At 58.5% G+C, this 23329-nt stretch overlaps 1 long non-coding RNA gene across 6 annotated transcripts; it reads left to right on the forward strand.

Moving 5' to 3' along the window:
- Positions 1 to 3596: 3596 nt before the first annotated feature.
- Positions 3597 to 14476, forward strand: LOC111771887 (uncharacterized). Of its 6 annotated transcripts, none has more exons than XR_011432212.1 (3): positions 3597 to 4465; positions 5849 to 11337; positions 12509 to 14476. It is a non-coding gene; the product is annotated as an uncharacterized lncRNA (long non-coding RNA). The 6 variants fall into 6 exon arrangements; XR_011432213.1 differs by lacking the exon at positions 3597 to 4465 and having other exon boundaries at positions 4512 to 9615; positions 9758 to 11337; XR_011432210.1 differs by lacking the exon at positions 3597 to 4465 and adding an exon at positions 4512 to 5532.
- The last annotated feature ends 8853 nt before the right edge of the window (positions 14477 to 23329 follow it).

Here is a 23329-nt window from a genome sequence, read left to right on the forward strand (position 1 = left end):
CCCACGGACACCCTCAGGCCTGGGCAATTCAGCACGGTTGGTCACCAGACCAAGGACAGAGTTGGCCAGCGAAGGGGTCTAGGCTCAAGCAGACGGGGAGCTGGGGAGGAGCATCCAGAACCGAGGCCTCCGTCAGCCTCCCACCTGTACAGGCGAGCGGGTCCGGGGGGCAGTTTCCCTGACTGCCCTATAGGGCCAGGGCAGGGCCAGCAGACCCAGCCAGACCCACCCCATCTCCTCCAATGTCACAGCCTGAAACAGAGGCTTGAGCCCCCGTGGGAGCAGGTACTTGCAGACAGATCAACAATTCACTCAGAGCAAAGCCATTCAGCCCGCTGTGCAATGACCCCGCGGTTGGTACACCCACACTTCTGCGGCAAATAAATACATTTTGGAGCGCCGTGTCTTCTCAGGAGTTCGTGACTTTTCCAGATTCATCTCTTTTAACGGATCTTCCACAAGAATGAACAGGAGATACTCTCATTTGAAAGAAAAGAAAGAGGAAGAGGTTATCAGCTAGTAGAGAGGAAATTCTGCTTTTAACATAATGCAGCTTTAAGTGCCGCTTTTTGCCCAAGAGCCGGCAATGAGCCTCTTACCGCCATTTGTTGGTAAAAGCAGAAGGAAAGTGTGCGGAGACGCAGGTGTCCCATCGTTAACCAGGTGAAAAAGAAAGATGCTTCAGGGACATTCTCAAGATAAATGGGACGGCGCTCATGAGCACAGAGAATCCATTTCTGCAGACTGAGTTCAGGCCAGACCCCCTCACCCCCCACCAAAGCTGAACAGAGAGACACGAGATGGCAGGGGAGCAGGAGAGAGACAGCCAGGAACCCCACGTGGGATTCTGGAAAGGACACCCAGAGCGAAGGACAGTTGTAGGAATAACAACCGTCCTGTGGGGCCAGGGCTTCCCCGTCTGAAAGGCCCCTCAGAGCTCCCAGCTTGGGGTGGTGCCCACATCTGCTGTGCCAGGCGCTTTATGAGGATTACCTGGCCGAGTCCTCGCCCCGGCTGACGTGGAGGAAGGTGTTGTTATTATCCCCATTTTGCAGACAAGGAAACGGAGGCTCAGGGGAGGGGAGGGGCTTGCCCAGGTTTACAAGGCCAGGAGGCAGTGGGGCAGGGCACGAGCCCCAGAGTGTGGCGTAGAGCCCGTGACCCCGGGTTGGGGTGTCCAGGCTGGGGGTGGCCGGGGAGGGAGCCCTGAATCGGGGACCCTCCATCCGCCAGGCTCTGGGCTGGGCCTGCTGCGTATTTCAGGTATATTGCTCCCCGCTGCAGTCCTGGGAGGGGGTGTCGTTGTCCCATTCCCGGCTCAGAACAGTGAGGTAATTGGCCTGGGGTCACAGAGGAGTCTGTGGGGAGCAGGGTACATTCTGCTTGCTGCATACCCAGGGCTCGTCCTCGCAGGAGAGTGGTTCTTGGGGAGCAGCACCCACCAGGCACCCTGCACCTTCTCCCTCCTGTGACCCACCCAGCCCTTGGCACCCACTGCCTCGCTCCTGGCTCCTGCGCTGCTGCCCAGCCCTCCTCCCAGCCTGGCTGTGCCCCACAGCTGCCTGCTGACCCCGCCCCCTGTCCCGCTGTGTCGCTGCCTGGTCTGAGATGGCCCTGCTGCGGGGCTGATGGGAGAGGGGCCAGCACATCCCTTCCGGGCAGCTTTGACAGGGGCCCTGACCCTTTAACAGGGGCCGCCCGGAGCCAGCACACCCAGTGGAGAGTCCAAACACAGCCTCTTAGGGCTGTGAGACTTGGCTGTGATGTCAGAGGCGGGATGCCCTGGTGGGAGGGAGGTGGCCAAGAAAGAGTCCCTCATCTGTGATGGGAGCCCCTGACCTGCTGGGTGAGCCTGGACAGGCCACTCCCTCTCTAGACCTCGGGATCTCTGACCGAAGGTTACGGGGCTGGGTTATTCACAGGAGGCTCGCTAGCCCCAATTCTCTATGACTCCCCACCTTTGGACAAGGGGTTCCATTTCACTTCCATTATCTAGGATGGCCATGACCCTTGGAGGTGAGGGAGCCCATGACTCTGCCCGAGAGAGGCCTGAGGTCCAGGCGCCCAGACATTTGCGCTACCAGCACTCCCCCCGCCCCTGCCCCCCAGGCATCGCTACATCCCGTCTGTCCCCGCTTCACTGTCTCCCTCCTGAGTGTTTCATGGAAACCACCTGTGCCCATGGGCTCCTCCACTCCTTCTCCCTGAAGCTTCAGAGCCTGTGTGACATGCTCTTCGGCTCACAGCCTCGGTTCATCCCTTGAAGCTGAGCCCGGCCTGGCCTTCCCAGCTCCAGCGCCCCTCCTGGCACTGGCTGTGACTGGGCTCTTCCTCTCCACTCCGTCCTGGGCCCTGAGAGCCCCCACACCAGCTGCACCCCCTCCAGGGGCAGGTGCCCCATGGGAAGACCTGGTTCTCACTTCAGACTGCACGGCCAAGGAGATGGACCCCAGAGTCCACCCTGGAAGGCCCAGCCCTCCACATCTTGAGTCTCGAGTCTCGAGTCTCAGCAACTATGGGGGCTTCCGCCCCTCCCCCATCCATGGGCGGGGCCCCTGCACGGGCTCCTGTGCGCCCCGCGAGCCGGAAGCCAGCTCCCTGGCAGATGTGTTCAGGCTCTGGTTGCATCTACATTGCTCCCTCCGCAGTCTGTCCTGTCTCATTGTTGGGGCTCCGGGCTCTCTCTCTGATGCCTCCTTTTGCGTTGCTGCAGATTGTTTTCAGTCCCAGTGAAGTAGGTCTCTGGCTTTGCACAGAGTCAAGCTCTCTGGCCCTGGAGGAGCTGCTTTCCACCTTCTGTCCCTCCCTCCCCGCCAGGCACCAAGTCCCCATCGTCTGAGCCACAAAGGGAGGTGGAATGGCGCCTTGAGGGTGACAGAAAGGGCTCCACTGCCCATGAAGTCCATGAACCAGCACAGCGGGCCCACTCCCCACAGGACCCGTGACATGCGCCCCTGTTCACCAGGAAGGAGCCCTGTGATCATCTGGGTACTGACATGGTGCTGACTCCTGGCCACAGAGCCCTTCCTGTGGGCCGGGCGCTGAGCTGGGCTGTTTGCAGGTGCCGTCTCCCGGTCCTCACCGTGGTCTGTGGAGTGGGTGCTATTGCTGTCCTCGGTGCTCAGAGGACGATACCGAGGCTTAGAGAAGAGAGAGGCCACCCCAGCTCATGCAGCTGGTAAGCAATGAGCATGTCACACTCCTGTGCAGTCGGTGCACCAGCCCCGTGTGTACCAGGGTCCCCACACCAGCGAGCTTTGCCCACGGCTCCAAGGACACACTCCTTGTCTCGCTGGTGACACAAACAGCTGTGTGCTGACAAAAACCCTTCTGTGCACAGGAAGCGTGTGCCCCTGTGTGTTCTAGCAGCACCCTCCCCATGAACACAGCTGGTTCCGGTCCCCAGGTGTCCGGATCCAGCCTGTGGGTTTTGTGATGGACCCACCTGCGAGTACCCCCAATAATGCCCTCCCCCCGCACCCCTGAGTCCCCTCCACGGCCAGGGAGCTGTCTGGAGAAACCACCGTTCACGAACATGTCCCCTGAGTACCTCTCGCCCCCACCATGGCCACTGTGGGGACCAGAAGACTCTTCTCCTCCCCTTGATCCCTTGTGCTAGCCCCACCGCCAGCCCGGGAAGCCAGCCTTCCGCAGCGACAGAGGGAGAAAACAGACGAGATCATTCTGACCTCATCGGCTCCAACGCGGGGCCTTGGGACGTGAATTCTGTGCTCCCAGCACTTCATCACCCTCGGTGACTGTCCTGTCTTCATTCGTTCTGGAGAATTAACTTAGCACTGTCTTTCCAATCTTGTTCTCCAGGAGGAATCAAACGACGGGGGCAAAGGGAGAACTGGCCACAGCGAGAGAGTTCAACATACTTTGGACCTCGGCTCCCTGCATCTGCAGGCCACTGCCCTGGAGAAGGCCAGGCAGGCAGGCCCCCGGCCTTGGGATTCGGACCTTTGCCTCTTCTGTTTTCTTTATTCCTGGAAGAGGCGCGGAGTTAGTGACTCTCCTCCAGTTTCGCTTACTCACCTGCAAGAGCATTTGTGGGAGGCGCAGGGCTGTTCCCATTTCACGGAGGTGGACGTGGAGGCTCCGAGAGATCGGGGACTCCCGACAGTCATGCAGCCAGTCAGGCGCGTCTGAGTCGGGGCTGCCCGCCTCCCGTGTGGGGGCCCCCTGGGGCGGGGCCGCGTCCAGCCTTTGGTGGGCGCCTGGCAGGGGCGGGCTGAGGGGATGCGGGTAGTGCCCACCTCCAGCCCCTGCGACTCAGAAGCAGCAGGGAGAACGAGCGGCTCTGAGGCCTGGGCTGGAGAGCAGATGGCGGGGGTCTCTCTCCTTCCATCGGTGCGCCTAGTTCAAGGTGAAGACGGAGGAGACCCCTGCTCAGTGCAGGGGAAGGCAGAGTGCATCTGGGTGGCCGGACCTGGGAGAATTAACTTCTCCACTCGCGGCTTTCGTGAGTCAAGTCAGGGGGTGGTGGGGGAAGGAGGGTGGGGGGGAGGGGGCGTGAGCTCCAGCATCTGATGCTCAGGGCTGCTGGCTCCTCACCTCCAGCTCCCTCTCACGGCCTCTCCCTCTCTCTCTGTGTATCAATCTCCCCCATCTTCCTTTCTGTCTTGCTCTCTGTGCCCTTTTTTCTTCTATGCCCCACCCTCCCTTTTTCTCTCCCCCTGTGTGAATTGCTTCTCTCTCCATCTCTGTCTGGATGTGCGTGTTGGGGCAGCAGGGTGGGGGTGGGGGTGGGGGGGTATTTCTCATTCTCTCTTTACCTCTGCTGCACTTTCATTTTTTATATCTTCTCCCAAAGGCTCTCCTCCTCCTGCGTGCGTGTGTTTCTGTGTCTTTCTGTCTTTTTATGTCTTTTTCTGCCTTCATCTCCCTCTAGGTGTCTCTTTTTCTTTGTTTTTCTGGTCCCCTTTCTCTGTGTGAATCTCTTTCCTTTTTCTCTCTGCACTTTTCTCTCTGTGCCGGTTGCCCCTCTCGCCTGTCATCTGTCCTTGTCCTTGCTCCCTTCCCCTGGGCTGGCCCCTCTCTCTCTCCACCCCATATTTGCTGCTGATATCAACAGAGAAACCTGGAACCTCTGATCAGAGGGCCTCCAGTTCCGAGGAAGGATAAGGCAGTTTTCGGGCAGGTAGGCAGCTCTCGGCTGATCCTCGGGGAAGGAACACCTTGCAAACCCAAAGGGACCTGAGTCACCAAATGTCATGGAAAAAACATGAGACAGAGAGCCAGAGAATCAAAGCACAAGTCCTGCCTCTTCCACTTCCTGTGTGACCTTGGGCAAGTCACTCAACGTCTCTGATCCTTGGTCCTCATTAGTCAATGGGGCTGTTGTCGAGATGAGACGAGGTGATTGCTGTGGAACTGGAAGCCCAGTGCACAGTGTTGGGGGGGGGCACCTTAAACAGAGGAGGAGCCTGGACTCCAGGGCTGCCCAGCACGGCTCAAGGCCCACAGGTGGATACTGGACACAGGAGCTGCTGGAGGTCGTGAAGGAGTCGTGGAGGTTCCCTGGAGATGGTGGGTGCAGAGACAGGCTGGGAGGCGGCAGACGGGGGCCCAGTGTGGGGAGGGCAGCAGGAGGTGGAGGCAGCGTCCCCCTCCTCGGCCAGCTTGGGGCCTCTCCCTCCCCACACCCAGGTCCTCCCAGTGCTCTCCCCAGGGAAGGCCACCCCAGGGCTCCACAGAGGTAGAGAGCCAGGAACCAGTGACCAAGCCCATTGAATCCAACCTGTCGTCAGGAGGGGAGCAGGGCTGAGGACGCCCTCCTGTCCCCGCCCAGCATGTGGGGCTGAGACAGACGGCGCCACCTCTCAACAGACATGCTCACTCACAGGTGTTGACCGGGCCCTGATGTGCGCGGGGCTGGTGATGCCGGAGGAGTGCCCAGTCCAGAGGGGAGACGGGTGCCGCAAACACCCACAGGGCACGTGGGCCACCGCACGCCGTGATGGAGGAGGATGGGGTGTGACGAGCACTCAGAATCTGAAGGGTGGAAAGGGTTGACCTGCCAAAAGCCTGGACAAGAGCCTGCAAGCAGCTGGGACAGCCAACATGGAAACTGAGTGTGAATTCACTCTGGTTGGAGACACAGGAGAATGAAGTGCTGGGACTGCTCTGGGAGCCGGGCCGAGCAGGGGGAGGGTCTTAACCTGCCAGTGTGGGGCAGGGCCAGGAAGACTTTAAGGAATCAGAGCCGACTTCCTGGAGGAGGAGGCACTCAAGCTGGATCTTGAAGTTCAGATGGGATACGGAGATGTGGAGATAAGTACACGGGCATTCTCAGCCTAGGGAACAGTCTAAGCAAAGGGCTGGTGGTAGGGAACCTCAGTGTGGGATCCTGGGGCCACATCGCCTGGAGCACTGGTCACCAGCAGGGATGTGGTGGGAACTGTGGCTGCAAGAGTGGATGGTGGCTGATGGGGCCTCGTGTGCCAGGTGAAGACCCTGCAGTCGGACCACTGAAGGCCCCAAAGCACAGGAAGGTCAGCAAAGAGCAAGATAGCCTGCCTGCCCTCCTCCCGTCCATCTCCCCAGCCCTGGGCCTGTCTGCCCTCTTCCCACCACGTCCCCAGCCCTGGGCCTGTCTCGCCAAGCCTTCAGGCTCCCCTCCTGCTGTCTGTTCCCCAGGGTCTCTTGGCCTCTGTCACTGGGTTCATCTCTCTCCATCTCTCTCTCTCTTTTTCTTATCTCTGTGCTTTTCCTCTCTCCCTCACTCTCTTTTCGTCTCTTGGCCTCTCTCACTACTTCTCAGCAGTTCTCTCTGACTCTCTCTCCACCCTGTCAGCCAGGCTCTCTCTTCCAGGCCTCCCATCATCCGTCTTTCTCTGTGCTTCTTTGCTTCCAGTCTGTTCTCTGTGTCTGTGTTTCCTTGGTGTTGATTCACCCTCTGTCTCCCTCTGAGTCTCTCTGGGCGTCTCTCTGTTTCTCTGATCTGTGTGCGTGTGAGTGTGTGTGTTTTTCTCCCTGTCTCTCACACACATGCACACACACACTCTCCCCTGCTGGCTTCGGGCCCCGTCCCGGCTCCTTGCTGCTGTCTCAGAGACCCAGCCCCGCTCTGGGCAGCAGCTCCTCAGCGAGCCGGGCTCCAGGCATCTGCTCAGGGCTGGCCCTGGGACAGGGGAAACCAGCCGGAGCCCCTGAGTGTGGGCAGGCAGCAGAGGAGAGTCAGGACCAGCAGGCGGGGCCTCCCGACCTGGAAGGGAAGGTCTGATTTTCAAAGCACAGGCTTGTGGGCGTTTAATCTTGAATGTTCTCTGGCTCATTCCACAGCCTCGCATCTCCCTCCTCTTTGCCTCCCGCCTCCAGGTTTGTCCCCGGCGTGATGCCAGCAAGTGTCTGGGCCAGACCCTGAACACTGCGGGCAGGGGCTGAGCCAGAGGAAGGGTTCAGAAGTGGGGGGCCTGGGGCCAGGGAGGGCCAGGCGTGGTCTGGAGCAGGGGGCGCTGCCCCTTCAGTGCCAGGCCTGCCCACCTCCTGCACGTACGGGCCCTCCCTGTCTGCTCCCCTAGCCCGGCACCTTCCTTGGAGAGGACCCCCAGCCTCTGATCTAAAACGCCTCACTGTGGAAATGGTCAGTGGTGGTCCTCACCTCCAGGGTCGGGAGAATGGATGAGATGGCACTGCAGAGCCCCGAGTGCTGGCCAGCCGGGACCTGACGTTGTGGGTACATAACACACAGTGCGGTGAAGGAATGAATGTGTGAATGGAGGCGTCTGTAAGGACACGCCGATGTTCTCTGGGCCATTTAGAACACCCTTCGTGCCTCCATGATAATCTCCAGTCCAGTGCAGTGCAGTATTGGCTGCTTCTCAGCGGCCCCGGCCGGGCTGTGCAGACAGAGGCCGAGGAGGCGGCAGGAGGGGAAGGAGGAGTCCAATCAGCTTTGTCCAGGGCTGCAGGGCGCTGCCGGGCGCCAGGAGGGAGGCCCAGCCCTGCTGGTGACCACAAAGGTCCCAAGAGGGCCGAGCCTTTCTTGGGTCAGGCCCAGGACACTGAGAGCTCAGTCTGGCTTCTCTCTGAGGCTCCTGGTTTGTACGCCACCACCCTCCCGGGTCTCCCAGCCCGAGGACAGAGGCTGCATCCTTGGTAGGGTGCTCCCAGCCTCTCCTCCACCCAGTCCTGCCAGCCTTCTCTCCTCCGCCCCTGGCCACACCTGCCCTTGGCCTGGCCAGTCTCTGCGTGTGCCCTCCTCTCTGGCCTTGCCCGTCTTTCAGGGCCCACCCTGATCGCCCACCTCCTCCAGGAAGCCCTCCTCCCAATTAATCTCACCCACACACGGGCCTTCACAATCAGAGAGAGTCAGGGTGGAGTGTCCCAGAGGCTGGCCCCAGGGGCAGGTGGAGCCTTTCTACACCGGGTCTCCAGCCTCCAGTGCAGGCTTTGCCCACCCAGCTGTGTGCTCTTGGCAGGTTCCCCTCCACATGGAGCTTGTTTCCTGTCAGCCAACCCAGGACGATGGTGCGCCCTCCCTGGGCCACAGGGAGGGTTCAATGAGATCCGACAATGCAATCTACCAGCACACAGTAGGACCTCAATCCAGGTTTGTCCACCCATTCCCAACCCACTCTGGATGAGGAAGAGAAGTCCAGACAGAGAGGAACTTCCCATGAGGGGAAAGATCTTTGGGGGTACAGGGATGGGGCTCACCCCACCGCTGCCCCTCAGCAGCTGTGTCACCTCTCTGAGCCTCAGTTTCGTCACCTGTAAGATGGCAGAGCTGTTCTGTGTGAATAGGACCGAGGCGCAGGTTCTTCTGGTGTGTAGAGTTAGGCATCATCATGAGTATCTATTTGCATTTGTTAAACATGTTGGATTAAAGGAGAGAGGGATTTATTTCAGAGGCAGGTGCCTGGGATAAAGAGGGAAGTGACGAGGGAGGGGTGCACCCCATTCCATGGGGAGAAGGGAGAAGGCCAGAGCATATTCAGGAGACGCCGTGTGAGGCTCAGCGCCCAAGCAGAGCTGCTGAGGGGCCCCGGTGGCATCGAGCTTCTAGAGATGGGCACTCCCCCTGGAGCAGGCCACCGACCCAGCACCTCCTGGGCTTCTGGGATCACCGCCTATCCCAGCACGGGGAGACCCCAGCCCTCAGCGGAGGCGCAGGCTCCCAGAGACACCAGCACTGGTGGGCAGAGGTGGGAGGCCCAGGAAGAGGGCGGAGAGGATGGCTGAGGGTGGATGGAGCCCTGAGCATGTGTCCCGCCCGCTGTGGGCACTTAGAGATAACCGGGGAGACCCACGCAGGAAGCGGGGTTCTGTGGTCACTGAGGCGGGTGAGGGCTGTTGTCTGACGTTAATGTGGCCCCTTATTTCTTGCTTTGAGGTGTTCTGGTTACAAGGAGATTCACCCGCCCTGTCCAGAGCAGCGGGTCCAGAGGGATGCCGTGCACTGAGAGATGCTAACGGTAATGGGTTTCCATTGCGAAATCTGCTGGGATAACTGTGGTTTTTCGTTTGTTTTTCTCCATAACAGCCTGGTAAAAAAGAAATAACAGGCCCCAGATGGACTCATTTGCCCCATGACAGCAAGCCAAGACATGATGCAGTTTTGACCTTTCCCGGAAATGTAGTCTTAGTCAACCAGTCTGGAAGCTTCTGGTCGGTATCAATGAGGTCATCCGTCGGGGGGCCCTCTCCATCCGCCGAGGAGGCCGAGGCGGCCGAGGCGAATCAAACCCTTGCCCTCCCCTCTCCTAAAGAGAAGAGGTTCTGGCCCCAAGGAATCCTTTCTTTTCTTTAGCTCATACTTCCTTGCCCATCCTCCTTCCTGTGGGAACCTTCCATTTTGTATCTCTCCTCGGAGTCTCTCTCTGCTTGCTGGACGACAAGCTGTCCGTGAATCTTTGGATGAAGCCTATTAGATCTTCAAATTTACTGGGTGCATTCTGTTTTTAACAAACCTCAACGTCAAGGGGCTCGGAGCAGCGACCTTCATCTTCCTCCCTCCCGGGTCTGCAGGTGGCTGGGGCAGGGGCTCTGCCTCAGGCTTTGGGTGAGCTCTGGGCTGCTCCTCAGGCCTCTCCTGGAAGCAGCGGCTCCACGCCCTCACGGGACGAGGCCAAAACGCAAGAAGGGCGAGCGCACAAGCCAGGCATGTCTCTTAAGGCTTCAGCTCAGAGCGGGTCACTGTCACTTCCACCCGTGTTCCCCTGGCCAGTGCGAGTCACATGGCTGCGTCCACCGTCAGTGGGACAGGGCCCTGCGCTTTCCCACTCCAGAGCTCCGTGATCATGTGGCGGAGGGAGGGAGGGACCGGGAGCAAGGCCCATGTGCCTCCTTGACACTGCAGGCCCAGGCCCCTCTTGCAGAATCTCGGAGCACCCAGGCCCCAGGCGTCTCTGGCAGGGTCCCCAAGTCCTTACCCGTAATATTGGGCAAACTGGCTCGAGCCCCATCCCATGTACTGTGGGATGTCCACGGGCCTCTCTGAGCGTCTGCTGTTCCCCAGGGCCTAAGGACTCTGATCCTTTCCCCTCCTGGTTTCCTGATTCTGCTCAACGTGGTCCATCTCCTTCCTGGGCTGTCCCCTCCACCCCACCCCGCACTGAGTTTAGGGCCCAGGCTGGGTTATTCTAAACTCTCTTTTGCCTGGCTAAGCAGAAGGCCATCTATTCTGAGTTTCTATCCTTTAGTATTACAAACTCCTACTGGAAATGTATTATTATTGTTGTTGTTGTTGTTTTGCCTCCAACAGGATAAAATTCTGCGCCCCCCCCCGCCCCTCAGGGCCGGGTAAGCCAGAGGGAACTCTACGGAGGCTCCTCTCCTGCCCGGAGCGGCCCCAGGCACTGAGGCGCTTCTCGCCAGCCTGCTGAGCGTATTAGCACATGGAAGGTGCACCTGGCCCTGGGGCATCTTTCCTGGAACATCTGTCACCCAGCTCTGACAGGGGATGGCAGGAAAGAGCCTGTAGGATTTAGGGTGCTTGAGAGGATTAAATGAAGGAAACCATGTCAAGGCCCCGGAGCACCAATAGGCATGAATTGTCAGTGTTAGATCTCCTTTTCTTTAGAGAACGCCTCATCTTAGGGTGACCCTATATCACTGTCCAAGCCAGGACATTTGAGAGTGCAAGGGGACACTGCTCTTAATGACAGGCATAGACGGGGACTGTCCCAGGCCCACTGGGAGCTGTGGTGGCCCCCTCTCCCTGGACCTTATCAGACTCTTGTTCCTCCACTCCCTCCCTCCCACCTCCACGAGGAAGAAGCGCGGCTTGCCCTACCCTCAGAGTACACGGCTGCCTCCTGGCCTGGGGGCCCTGGGGTGGGCAGGACTCGGACTCCAGGGACCATCCAGCCTTGCCTTGAGCCTTTCCCGGTAAGTCTGCACTTGGGGTTGGAAGGGGGGTGCATCTCCTGGACTCCAGCCTCCGCCCTCTGCCATGAGCTGACCCTGAAAGCTGTCTTCCTTGGCCCTTTCCCGACAGCACAAAAAGGCCCCTGGGGGAGGTCCGTGCCCCCACGAGGCCCATACACGGCCTCCTACTGCACCCACACAGCACGGCAGCTGCCTCCCCCAGGCCTCTGCGGAGAGGGGACCGACTCCCTGGATAAGGGGGGTGAGGGTGGGGGGTGTGGGACATGGGAAGAGCCGGGCAGACCTGAGTCAGATCTTGGCTCTGCCACTGTGACTTAGGGGTGGGTCACGCCACTTTCCCGAGCCTCAGTTCCTCATCCGCAGAGTGAGTATAATGACACCTTTCTCCCAGGATCGTCGTGAGAAGCTATTGGGTCCCTTGAAATCACTGAGTCTCATTTCTATCCCCACAAGGTCAATCCCACCAGTCTCTAAGTCCACACGCACATGCACGCACACACACGCACCCCAGGCAGGCATGCATGTACCCCTAGAATGCATTCTCCCCTCCCCTCCGGTTCTCGAATCCTCCCCGTCCTTCAGGGGCCCAACTCAGTTTCCCCAAGACCCTCTAGAGCATGGGCTCTTCTGGAGCATCCCATTCCTGGAGTGGGAGACCCCTCCCCATGCTGCCTTGGATGGGCCTCCACGCCCCAGGCATCCACTTGTCCCTCCACTGGCTGTTGACAGGTCTGCTGCCCCCTCCAGCTGTGACCCCTTCATGGAGAGACCACATCTGGCCCTTCCACAGGGCCTGGCTAGGGCTGGGAAGAAGGAGGTCCATGGGATGAATTGAAAGGGATGGGCGAGGGGACAATGGCGGGAGGGACCGGCTCCTCCAGCTCGTCTCTCCTCCATCCACGCCCACAGTCTGTCTCACACACTTGGCTCTCATTGCCAAGTGTCTCACCCCCCACAGGGGTTGTCTGTTGCTCTTTCTGCCCACTTTGCCCCCCTAGTTCTGGAAACAGCCACTTGTTTGGGGCAACGCCCACCCCTCCCCCGACACCCCATACTCCAGTGATGGGATCCTAGTGGGAACTGCCAGGCATCCTCCAGAGGGAGCCAATCAGAGTCCTTCCCTGGGAATTTTTGCATCAGGACCCAGGGCAGACAGCTCCTCCCTCTCCAGGAATGAAGCCGGGAAGAGGGACCCCGAGGCATCATCAGTGGCCGTGAGCTCAACCTTGGAAGCAGCTGTCTGGGCACAGAGGATGCAACTGGCTCCCAAAGAAGGAAACAGAGAGGGAGAGAGAGAGAGAAGGGAGCTTGAAGGACTCTATTCCTGGTCCCCGCTGAGTTCCTGAGACTCAGCAAAGCTCCAGGACTGGTGACATGACACTGTACATTTCACAGCTTGCTTAAGCCATGCTTCCGTCACTTGCAATCAGAAAGTCCTGGCTGACCCACTGTGTCTACACAACTCGAGTCACCATAAGCTCTCTCAGGATAGAGACGGGCCTGCTCGGCGTGGAAGGGCGACTGGGCCGTCTGTAGTCAGAAGACCCGGATTCCAGTCCCGACTCTGCCCATGCCCGACCGTGTGTCCTGGGGCGTGTGGTCACCAAGCAGTCCAGGGCGGAAGGAAACCCAGAGAATGTCGGATTGAGCCAGTGCACTGGCGGCTTCTCAGGTGAGACTGCAAAAGGGCAAGAAGTTCTTGGTAAAACTCAGTTTTCCCAACTGTAAAATGAGGCCGTGATTTCTAAGGGCATCTCAGATGAAATCTATATCATCTATATCTACGTCTATAAAATTGATCCAATTGTGGCAAACATATAATAAGCTCCCACAAGGTGCTCGTGCTGCACTAGGCCCAGGGATCCACTGGGAATGAGGCTTGATGGCTGCCCGCAGGAGCTTTGGTGTAGGAGAAACATCTGCTTTACCTTGACCTTGAACCCTCCTTTGATGAGCAGAGACCAATCTAGAAGGGCCTTTTGGTAGTGGATCCTGGGCCATAAGAGAAAGAGGCTCCCACAGCACCTGGAGGCCTCGCCTCACCTGCGCTGGTTCAAACCACTTCCCGGCTGGAGTCCTGGGGAGAAGTGGAGACAAGTCTACCTGCTGCTCCAGCTGGGAGTCTAATCATGCCTCGCCCGCTGCTCAGGCTCATCCGAGCCCTTGGCTTCCTGGAGACCACCCACCACATATGCCCCCACCAGGCAGTCCTGGTGGCAGCTGCTCCCCCAGAGGTGACAGAGAGAGAAATGACTTCTCCCCGTCTCCTGGTTGGATCCAGCCAGTGGGCGCAGTGGCATCTGAGTCCTGCCAAGCCTGATAATGGAACTGTCGCCGTCAGACTGGCCCTGGGAGGTGAGTGGTGAGAGTTCCAGGAACCTGGAGATTGTCTGCCACGTGGGTCACCTCGCACTGGATTGGCTCAGGGAGTGATTTCAGACTGCAAATTGCATTGCGAGCTCCTCTTCCCCGACCCTCAGCAGGGCCTGTCACAGTGCTTCTCTCAGACTCCAGCTCCTAAAGCTCCCCCAAGACTGTCATCATCAGAGACAGCCCGCTCTGGGCTTGAATCCCTGGGCAGAAACTGACAGGTGTGGGGCTGCTGGCAGGTTACTTCATGGAAGTGTGGGAACATGGGAGTTGTAATTGTTTCAGTTGGGTCCATTTCTTTCAGGACAGACATTCATACGGGCTTAATCCAGAAAAGGGAATTTATAGGCTTATGTAACTGAGAAGTTCAAGGACACCCGGTTGCTGAGTGACAGAGCCAGGATTCCGGGGCAGAATTGCCAGGTGCTAAAATCACACTGTTCCAGGTCCCCTCACACCTGGCTCAACCTTCCATGTCCCCTCACACCCAGAATGAAATCTAAGGGCCCTCCTGAGGCCTCCAAGGCCTGATCCAGTCCCCCATCCTCTCTGACTCCTCCCCTGCCCTCCCCCCATCTCTGCTCCTGCCCCCCGACCTTCTAGCTGTCATGGCACTGCTCATCAGGCCATGCTGAGGCGGTGTCCCACATGCCACAACTATAAGGACCCACAACTAAAAACACACAACTATGTACTGGGGGGCTTTGAGGAGAAAAAGGGAAAATGAAATCTTAAAAAAATAATAATAAAAATAAATAAATAAATAAAAGGGAACTCTGGTAAATTCTTCTATAACATAATGTATCTTCCAATATTTATTAAAAAAATAAAAAAATAAGTTGCCATTGTCTTGGTTGTTGGAATGCTGGGTGATTTTCGATTGCACCCTGGTCATTTTGATATTATGTTAAGAGAGTCTGGGCCTTATTTCAATTGTGTATTTTACCAGACAGTCGCCTGTCAGGGTTAGTGGTACTGTTGTGAGCTGTGGCCCCAGCGGTGGTTTAATTGTCAGAGCCTTTGTGGTGTTATTTTGGTCTGCGTGGTTTATGGGGTGCCTCCATGGTTCCTACTGGTCTCTCCTGGGGCTCACTGAGGGGGTGCAAGGGGTTTCTCCAGGCTGGGCTGCCAGGTGTCTCTTGGTGGGGGGCATGTGGTGGGAGCCCATGACTGGTGCTACCTTTCCACCTGGTACCTCTGGGCTGGAGAGGAGAGTCTCAGGCCCACAGAGACAGAGGCTTGACATCAGATTAGGACTCCTTGGGATGTTGGAAGTCTCTGAAATGCTCTGATGTGGGAGAGGCTGCCACACTCATGCTCCACAGTCAGTGCTGGTCCACTTGTCTTCACTCTCCCGACAACACTCACTCCTGAACAGCTCGATGGGCTCAGCTCTTCTGATCCTTAAATCAGGTCCCCCAACTGGACTACAGGGCACTCTTTCTGCACTACACACCTGACCCCTGTGTTGCTTCTGCTGAAGAACAGTGCAGCGGCTGACAGCCTGGGTCCCGGAACCTGAGTGCCCAGGTTCACATCCCAGGTCCACCCCTTAATTCTTGTGTGGCCTTTGGTAATTTACCTAATCTCTTTCTGCCTCACTTTCCACATCTGCTAGTGGTGAGGACAGCGACCCCTGCCTCTCAGGCTTCTTGTTGATTGAGTTCGTGTGGGACCATGCCTGGTGCAGAGTAGGTGTTCCACAAATATCAGGGAGAAACGATGCCCTGCTGGCCTCAGGACCATGCCAGACTCTGTGGCTTGGCTTTCAAGATTCTTCACCATCTGGCCCCTGCAGACTCTCCAGCCTCATTCCTGTCACTTCTTGAATTACACTTGACCCTGCGGCTGCCCTCTGGTTCCTGAAACACCTGGCCTCACAGTCACCTCTGACTTGACCAGTTTCTCTTGCCTCCCCTTGAAGATTCAGCTCGGGAGCCAGCTTCCCAGGAAGCTCTCTCAGCTCCCCGCTCCTCTCCAATGAGTAACATGCCCCCACCCTGTGCCCCCAGAGCTGTTTTTCATATCCCTGTCATGGTGGTAACATTAGCTTGTTCAGCATCATTTACTGAACACCTACTATGTCCCAGGCACTGTGTTGGGCCAGAGTTACGGTGGTGAAGATGTGTGTCCTGATTCTTGCTTTTGGGGAGTGGGTGTTCCAGAAACGGAGACCTGTGTTGGCTGCTTTGTCAGCAGTGTCCTAAGCTCTCAGCCCTTGTGATAACAATGCTGGGGCTTTCGGGGGCCTGAAGCATCTGCTGCCCTGATTCTGAACCAACCAGAGGATCCAGGGCGTGGCGGATGGAGAAGGAGCCTCCCCTTTATCACTGATAAAGCTGTTGCTGGAGGATGGGGCTCATACCTGTGGGCATGTGGACCCCTACTGCGCACCCCAGGGTTAGGCAGGGGTGATCCCACCATCAAAGGCAGCACTGGACCCCCACAGGCTTCCCCAAGTTCAGGGTGTTGGGGCCTGTTGCTATAAACTTCTGGCAGCGGGAGAGCAGGGCAGACGGCGAGCTCCTCGTGGGCAGCCAGGCTCCCAGAGAGAAAGCAAGAAGCGCAGTGCCGGCCGAACTGGTCCTGCTCCTCCCCAAGCTCACCCAGCTCTGTGGGAGGGGGAGGCCAGGGTGTCTGGGGGACACCCCTCACCGGGGAGACTAGGAGGAGGAGAAAGCCCCCCCCCAACTCTAAATAATAGTGTGATCGCTCGTCGAGCATTGCTCTGTGCTAGGCAAGGTTGGCACCATCTCACAGAAGAGGGAACAGGAGCCTTAGAAACATCAGCTCACTCTTCCAAACGCCTGGGAAGTGTACCTGGGTACAACCCACAGCCCTTGCTCTTTGCCGCCCCCTGCAGTGACCACAGCAGACTCTGGACCCTGCTGGCCTCGCCCCTGGCCTCCTGGGACGGCTCACTGGGTACTGACCAGCTCTGACATCAGAAAGTGCTTCTTCCCATTGAATTCCGACCCCCTTCCTGGAACATTCTGCCCACTGGCCGTTGTTTTGCCCTCTGGAACCACAGTGAGTTTAATCTGCTGAGTAACTGCAAAATAAATTTAATAAACTCCATTAAAGTGTGTCATCTCGTGGACAGGGCGCAGAATTTCTGTGCTTCAGACTCTCTCATAATTACTGGAACCATGGAAATTGCAGGGATCAGAGACTCACCTGGAGACGGGGACCGACTGTGTCACCAAGAAACGCAAATGAGCCGAAACTCCTGCACAACAAGGCAGGCCGGGATTTGTGTTAAATTAGGGGATGAGTCCAGACCATTAAGTCCATGGGGATGGACAGCGACCTTCTAGGGCTCGCTAGGAAACGGGGGAGGCGGGGGAGTGGGAGGGGTTGAGTGGGTGATCGGGCGGCAGCCCACCTTTAACGAATTGATCTCTTAGGTCTGAAAGGAGCACTGGAGATCTGGGCTAACCCCGTTTTCCGGATGGGCCAACCTTCCTCTACCACAACGCCCCACCCCCACCCCCAGGGAGGCGGGGATTTGCCCCAGAGCACGCAGCTGGTCCATGGGAGACCTCAGACTAGAACGCGGGCCTCTGACACTCTCCCAGGGACCTTCCCACCACGCCAACAAATCCTGGTTCCCTTCAGCTTTGGTGATAACAGTGGCCCCGGATGGTCATCAGGTGATCAAGAAACATCCATGTTGGTGAGGAAGAGCCGCTCTTCAGTCTAATGCTGTCCTTGAGCATCCGCTGTGTGTCATGTGCTGGGTCAGGGGCGCTCCTGTGTCATCCCAGCCTTATGGGATGCCAGTTACCTCCACTTTATAGATGGGAAAACTGAGGCTCAGAGTGATGAAAATGCTTGCCCAAGGCTGCCCTGCTAGGCATTTGCAGAGCTGGAATCCCAGCTCGGGACTCTGACTCCACAGCCGATATCTGGTACTGCTGAGAGTTTCTAGTCCTGGTCAGACAAACGGGTTCATCCCAGGAGCCACTGCTCATTGGTTGGTTGTACCCACTTGATATGCTGCCTTGAAAAGGAGTTTTGGACTAAGTTTGGGATCGGGAAGAAAGAGTGCTGTGATGGATTGGTGATGTCTGCCAGGGGAGCACAGAGGTAGAGAGTGAATGCCCTGCATCTGCCATTTGTGCTGAAGCCTCGCACGTGCCAGAGCCCACTGGGTCACATGTCAGGATCTGTCCCTGAGGTGGGACAGGGCGAGTGCTGCCGGCTCTTGCCTATGATGCCATGTGGTCTGGTTCTACTCTCAGGCTCTGGGTCCTCCAGTTCTCTGCTCTGCTCTAAGGGGACAGACACACCTTGCCACTCCCCTGGGCTGGCCTTGGGATTGAAAAAGATCACGGATGAGGATGCACTTGACGTCTGGTGGAAATGATGGAGGGGAGTCATTTAAACACAATTCCCATCTCTCAAAACAAATGGGAGACAGCACCTAATGAAAAATAGGGAGGGATGGGTCTGTTTTTACTGTTATTTGGACCAGAATTCAGCTACAACTCTATCCATAAACTCTGACGCATTCCCGCCAGGCAGGGTGAAATCTAAACCAAAACAAATGAGGACCCTGAGGACCCACGCAAACTTCCTCAAGCGGGTTTCCTTAAAGTTCAATACCCCTGGCGTGAGTGGTTTATCCAAGAACCCTTGGCTTGAAGTTCTGAGACCCAGAAGGACCCCCAGGGGAGTGGCAGATGCCCCAGGGAGACCCCCCAGAGCCGTAGCACCTGGAGGGCAAGGGAGCTGGGGCACGTGTACCCCAACTCCTCACCCATCATGGCTGAGGTGCTCCCAGGGTCATTCATGCCGGGACACCCCCAGCCAGGCCTCGATGGAGAGGTGCCAGTAGTCAAAGTAGGGTCATCAGGATGCCCTGTGACGGCGAGTGCCAAGGGGACACAGCGAGGCACCAGTGGCATCTGCATAAAACGTGACTGATGGAGGGGGAGGCGGACTCTGGCTCCTTCTCAGTCCACACCCACCTCCCCCACCACCTTCCTAGCCACCCCAACCCCACAAGGGAGGGGACGTTGCCAATCAGCTTCAATGTCAGAGGCTGAGATGCTGAGGGCTCCCGGGCACTGGTCAGGGTCACGCACCCCTCCCCCACAACCTTCTCCACTGCCTGTGACGCGCTGCCAGTGGAGCAGGGGCACCGTCGGGGCAGGAGGAGGGGCCCTCAAGTCCAGATGCAGAGCAGAGGGCCACATGCTGAGAGGACCTGGCCTCTCGGGCGGACCCTGCAAAACACTGTGATACTGTCAACGAGATACCACCACGACGGCCGTGTCGTGGAAGACTTGGTGGTCTCTGAGGCTGCGACACCTTCCAGCGGGCCGCTAACAACCCACAGTGCCACAAACCCCATCACGTGGGAACAGCACCCGGAGCCCATGCCCCTGGTGGGGTGGGTGCTGCCCCTCCGCGAGCTCCTGGCTGCCAGCTGGACGGGCCGGGCATCCTCGAGGGCAGACCCCCGCAGCCCCGCCCCGGGCACAGACACGACGTTGGCGCTCGGAAGTGACTTCTCCTTCCCGGGAGCTCGCGGTGGAGCCCGCGGTCACGGCCGAGGGGCTGGGGGTGGCTCAGGGCCAGAGAACGGGAGGTGATGGGGGACAGCGCCCCGCAGCCCTCTGCCTGCTTTGCTTCCAGCATGGCCATGGGAGGCTGTGGGCCAAGATCCAGACCTCTCTGTCCCTCAGTTTCCTCATCGACAACATGGGGCGAGTAACAATACCCCATGTGGCTGTTGTGAGGGTTCAATGAGGTGCTGCAGGTGAAGTCTGTGTGCCTGGCACAAAGTCAGCTTTCAAGGGTTCCAGAACTTTCCATCAGACCCCAGTCTCCCGATATTGGAAAGTGAGGCGGCAAATGGTCTCTCTCTGAACCACAAACAGAACCCCGGGCCCTGAAGTGAGGTCCCAGCACTGTCATGGGAGAAAGAGTCATGGGGTCTGGCCTGGACTCACGGCCTCCCCCATACTGGGGACTCGGGTCCTGTGGCTGGGTCGAGGTCTGGCGTGGACAGAGAGGGCTGTGGACCGAGGGCTGTGGACTGGGCAGGGAGTCACTGCCTGGGTCAGCTGAGTGCCTTCTGGGTTTCCTCCCGCCTGAGGCTGGGGGCTCGCAGCCAGCCCCTCCGTCCCTCCTGGGGAGCCAGGGTGAGAGAGTCGGCAGGGCCTCCCCACCCGGGACCCCCAGAGGCTGCTCCCGTCTGTGCCCTCAGGCCCTGGGGTTGGGGTCCAGGGGGAGGGACCGGGGATGGGGCTGGAGCCAAGGGCAGAGACTGGACAAGTCATTCCCGCCCTGAGCCTCACCTGACGCCTGTGGAAGGGCTGTTCAGGCCACAGCGCTGCTGTGAGGATGGCCTGGGGCAGCGAGGGACAGAGGTCAGGGGGCCTGGCACAGGGGCGGGGCTGGGGGAGGGGGAAGAGGAGGGAACTAATACGGACAGTGGTTCAAGGGCATCAGAGCACAGCAGACTCACCCAGGGAAGGGGGTAAATGCAGATTCCTGGCCCAATCCCATCCCCAGAGGTTCTGGTTCCTGGGGCTGGGGGCTGGGAGGGTCCCAGGGATCCACATGTTAACAAGCCCCTCCCCCACTCAGGAGGCTGCTGACTACACTTTGGGGGCCCTGAGGTGTCATCTCTGGCCTGGGGCTGGAATTGGAGGACACTGAGGTGACGGGTGAAGGTGTGGAGGGGACGCAGGCTCACGGAGTGGGGAGAGGGGCCTTTACTGGAAGGCGGGTGGGATGGCATGGTGTTCAGGCTCGGGGGCGTGTGGCCCTGCCTCTGGGCCATGTCTGCCATGCAGAATTCACACGGATGGCAGGTGCATGTTCGCACAGCTGTGGTCCTGTGTGATTCGTCCCTCGAGGCTGGAGGGGGTGGTCACTGGCTGCTTCGACCAATAAGGAGGTGGTGGGAGTCGTGCTGTGTGGGCCTCCGGGCCGGGCCTTAGACAGCTGGCAGCTTCCCTCCCGTCTCTAGGGACGCTCCCTCTGCGCGAGGCCAGTGTAAGATGTTGCACTGTCTGCTGTGAGGAAGCCCGAGAAGCCACGGCGGGGGGACTCTTAGGTGACCGATGACCCGGCTGTGGCGGCTGAACCTGCTGGGTGACGTGTGTGTGGGGGAAGAAGGCGTCCTGGACCTCACGGCCCCACAAGTGTGATGGGGGAGGAACCAGGAGCCGGCTGACAGCCAGTCAACAGCCCTGCAGGCCACCCTGCTGAGGCCGTCACCGTGGAGCGGACACAGGCTGTCCTCCTGACCCAGAAAATCGTGGGCAAAATCCAACAGCGGCTATTTAAAGCCACCGAGTTTTAGAGTGATTTGTTTCCCACCAGAACGCGGTGTGAGCCTCGGCTCCCGCTGTGAGATGGGGGACAATATGGCTCGGCAGGTCAGAGTCAGCCTCCAGCGGGTCCAGGGACACTACCAGCTTCCAGCTCAGCTCTGCCACTCATAGCCTCTTGGCCTGGATTGTGGGACTTAGGTCACCTGCAAAATGGAAGTTAATAATAGTGCCCACCTCATGGGGCTGAGTGAGAACTGAGGGGTCAGTCCAGCTGCCGTGGTCAGAACACGTTGGCCGCAGCTCTGACTGAGAGGTGCCAGCTGTGATTGTCGCCCCGTTCTCACCCACAGGACTGTAGTGGGGACTGAGGGAGAGCTGTGCGAGCCGGGCACCCAGGGGGCACTCGGGTATGTGTGCTGTCGTTATTAAGGATGTGCTCATTGACTGAGCACCTGCTGCAGGCCAGGACTGTTCCAGGAGCTTGGGGCAGGTCAGGAACAAAACAGACCAAGATCTGTGTGGGATGGGTGGCGAGGGGTAGGAGGAAAGGAGTGGGTGGGATTGTAAACTGGTCAAGCCCCCATGCAGTTGTGTGACTTTGCAGACCATGAGAAAAGCAGGGCAGGGGGTGAGAGCTACTGAGCTGAACTGTCCCGAGGCCCAGGGAGAAGGTCGCTTTCCCAGCGGACGTGCCCTGTGCCCTGAGCAAGCCAGACCTGATGTCCAGCTCTGTCTGCCCCAGCACCCTCTGAGACCCTCCAGGAGGGGGAGTGAGCACCCATTGAGCCCTCCCCAGGTGGTGTCCTTGAAAATAAACTGTATTCCTCGTGACCGACATGAAAAACCTATTGCTAGGAAAGTGCTGTTCAAACAGAATCACCTTAACCGTTTATCATCAGAGCAGACGTTGCACGGTAACATCTGGCGAAGATATCAATTATCATAATGAATTAGACCTTCCCCGGTTCCTGACATGACAGTCTGTCAGCAGGAGCCACCTGCCTCGTCTGCAAGGATGGGGGACAGGGGAGGGATTGACCCAAACCTGGGTGTCCCCTACCTGTGGGTGCTCAGGGCTCCGTCCAGGGGAGGCAGCCCCAACTCCACACACCCCTCATGGACGGTTTCTGAGACCTCAGAGCAGGAGGTGAATGGGAAGCCCTCTGCGTCCAGACTGATAATCGAGTGTAAGAGCAGCAGTGACCATGACATCATAGCTCTCGTTTATTGAGCCCCTACTGTGTGCCGGCCCCGCGATCAGATTTTTTGCACATGAGCTCATAAACCCTATTGACAAAGGTGACTGCATGATTTGTCCCAACTGAGACACTTGGGAGAGCGAAGGAGACACTGTAAGAATGACATCCCCTCCACGCCAGGTCTCAGCCCAGGTATCGCCTCCCCGGAGCTCCTCCTGACTGAGCCCTTCTCTGAAGACTCGGCCCCACCTCCAGGCACACATGCCTCCCCACACTGTCCAGTGTCCCTGTCCTGTCAACGGGTCTCTTCTCCTGTCGGAATCGTCTTCACACCCTCGTCTCCACCTGGCCTGTCATTGGCGGTCATTGGTGTGTCTGTCACCCCTCCCATCACCGCGTGGGGCCACGAGGGAGGGGCTGGGTCTCTCTGTCCACTGCTGCCCCCGGGCCTGGAGCAGCGCCGGCCACAGCAGCTGCTCCTCAGCGGTGGGTGGATGGGAGGGGGTGGATGGGCCGGTGAGGGACAAATCAACGAAAAGCTGTGAAACGGTGGACCCGGGACGTGAGTTCACGTCTCCTCTCCACGGGCTTTGCAGGGGCGACACTCTCCTGGGGGAAACTTCTGTAATTTCAGTCACTTCACAATGTGGAGGGGAAGAGGGGACAGCTGGGGCCTGGGGACAGTTCGGTCTGAGTGTGTCCCCTGATGTGTCAGAGACGGTCTGCAGAGAGCTTGAGTGGCTTCCGCTGGGTGACACTGGCCCACCACATTGATGATCTCATGCTGACTGGGTCTGAGGGGTGGGAAGTGGCAAGCACTTTAGGTGCCCTAGTCAGACACATCCAAACAGGAGCATGGGCAGTAAGCCCCACAGTCGTTCGGGCCCACCCCCTCAGTGATGAGGTTGCCAGTTTGGAGAAGGCCCTGCAGCAGATTCAGACTGTGGTACAGGCTGCCTGCCCCTCGGGACTGTGACCCAGCTGGTCTAAGGGTGCTCCAAGTGTCCACGGCCAATGGGGCGTGTGGAACTCTGGGCAGCACTGGTGGAGGAAGCCAGCGCAGACGTCTGGATTTTGGAGCAAGTCTGTGCCATCTTCTGCATTCCCATAATTGCCTCCTCCTGAGAGACG

Source organism: Equus caballus, chromosome 2 (genome assembly GCF_041296265.1).
Source record: "Equus caballus isolate H_3958 breed thoroughbred chromosome 2, TB-T2T, whole genome shotgun sequence".
In the NCBI taxonomy this organism is placed as follows: Eukaryota; Metazoa; Chordata; class Mammalia; order Perissodactyla; family Equidae; genus Equus; species Equus caballus.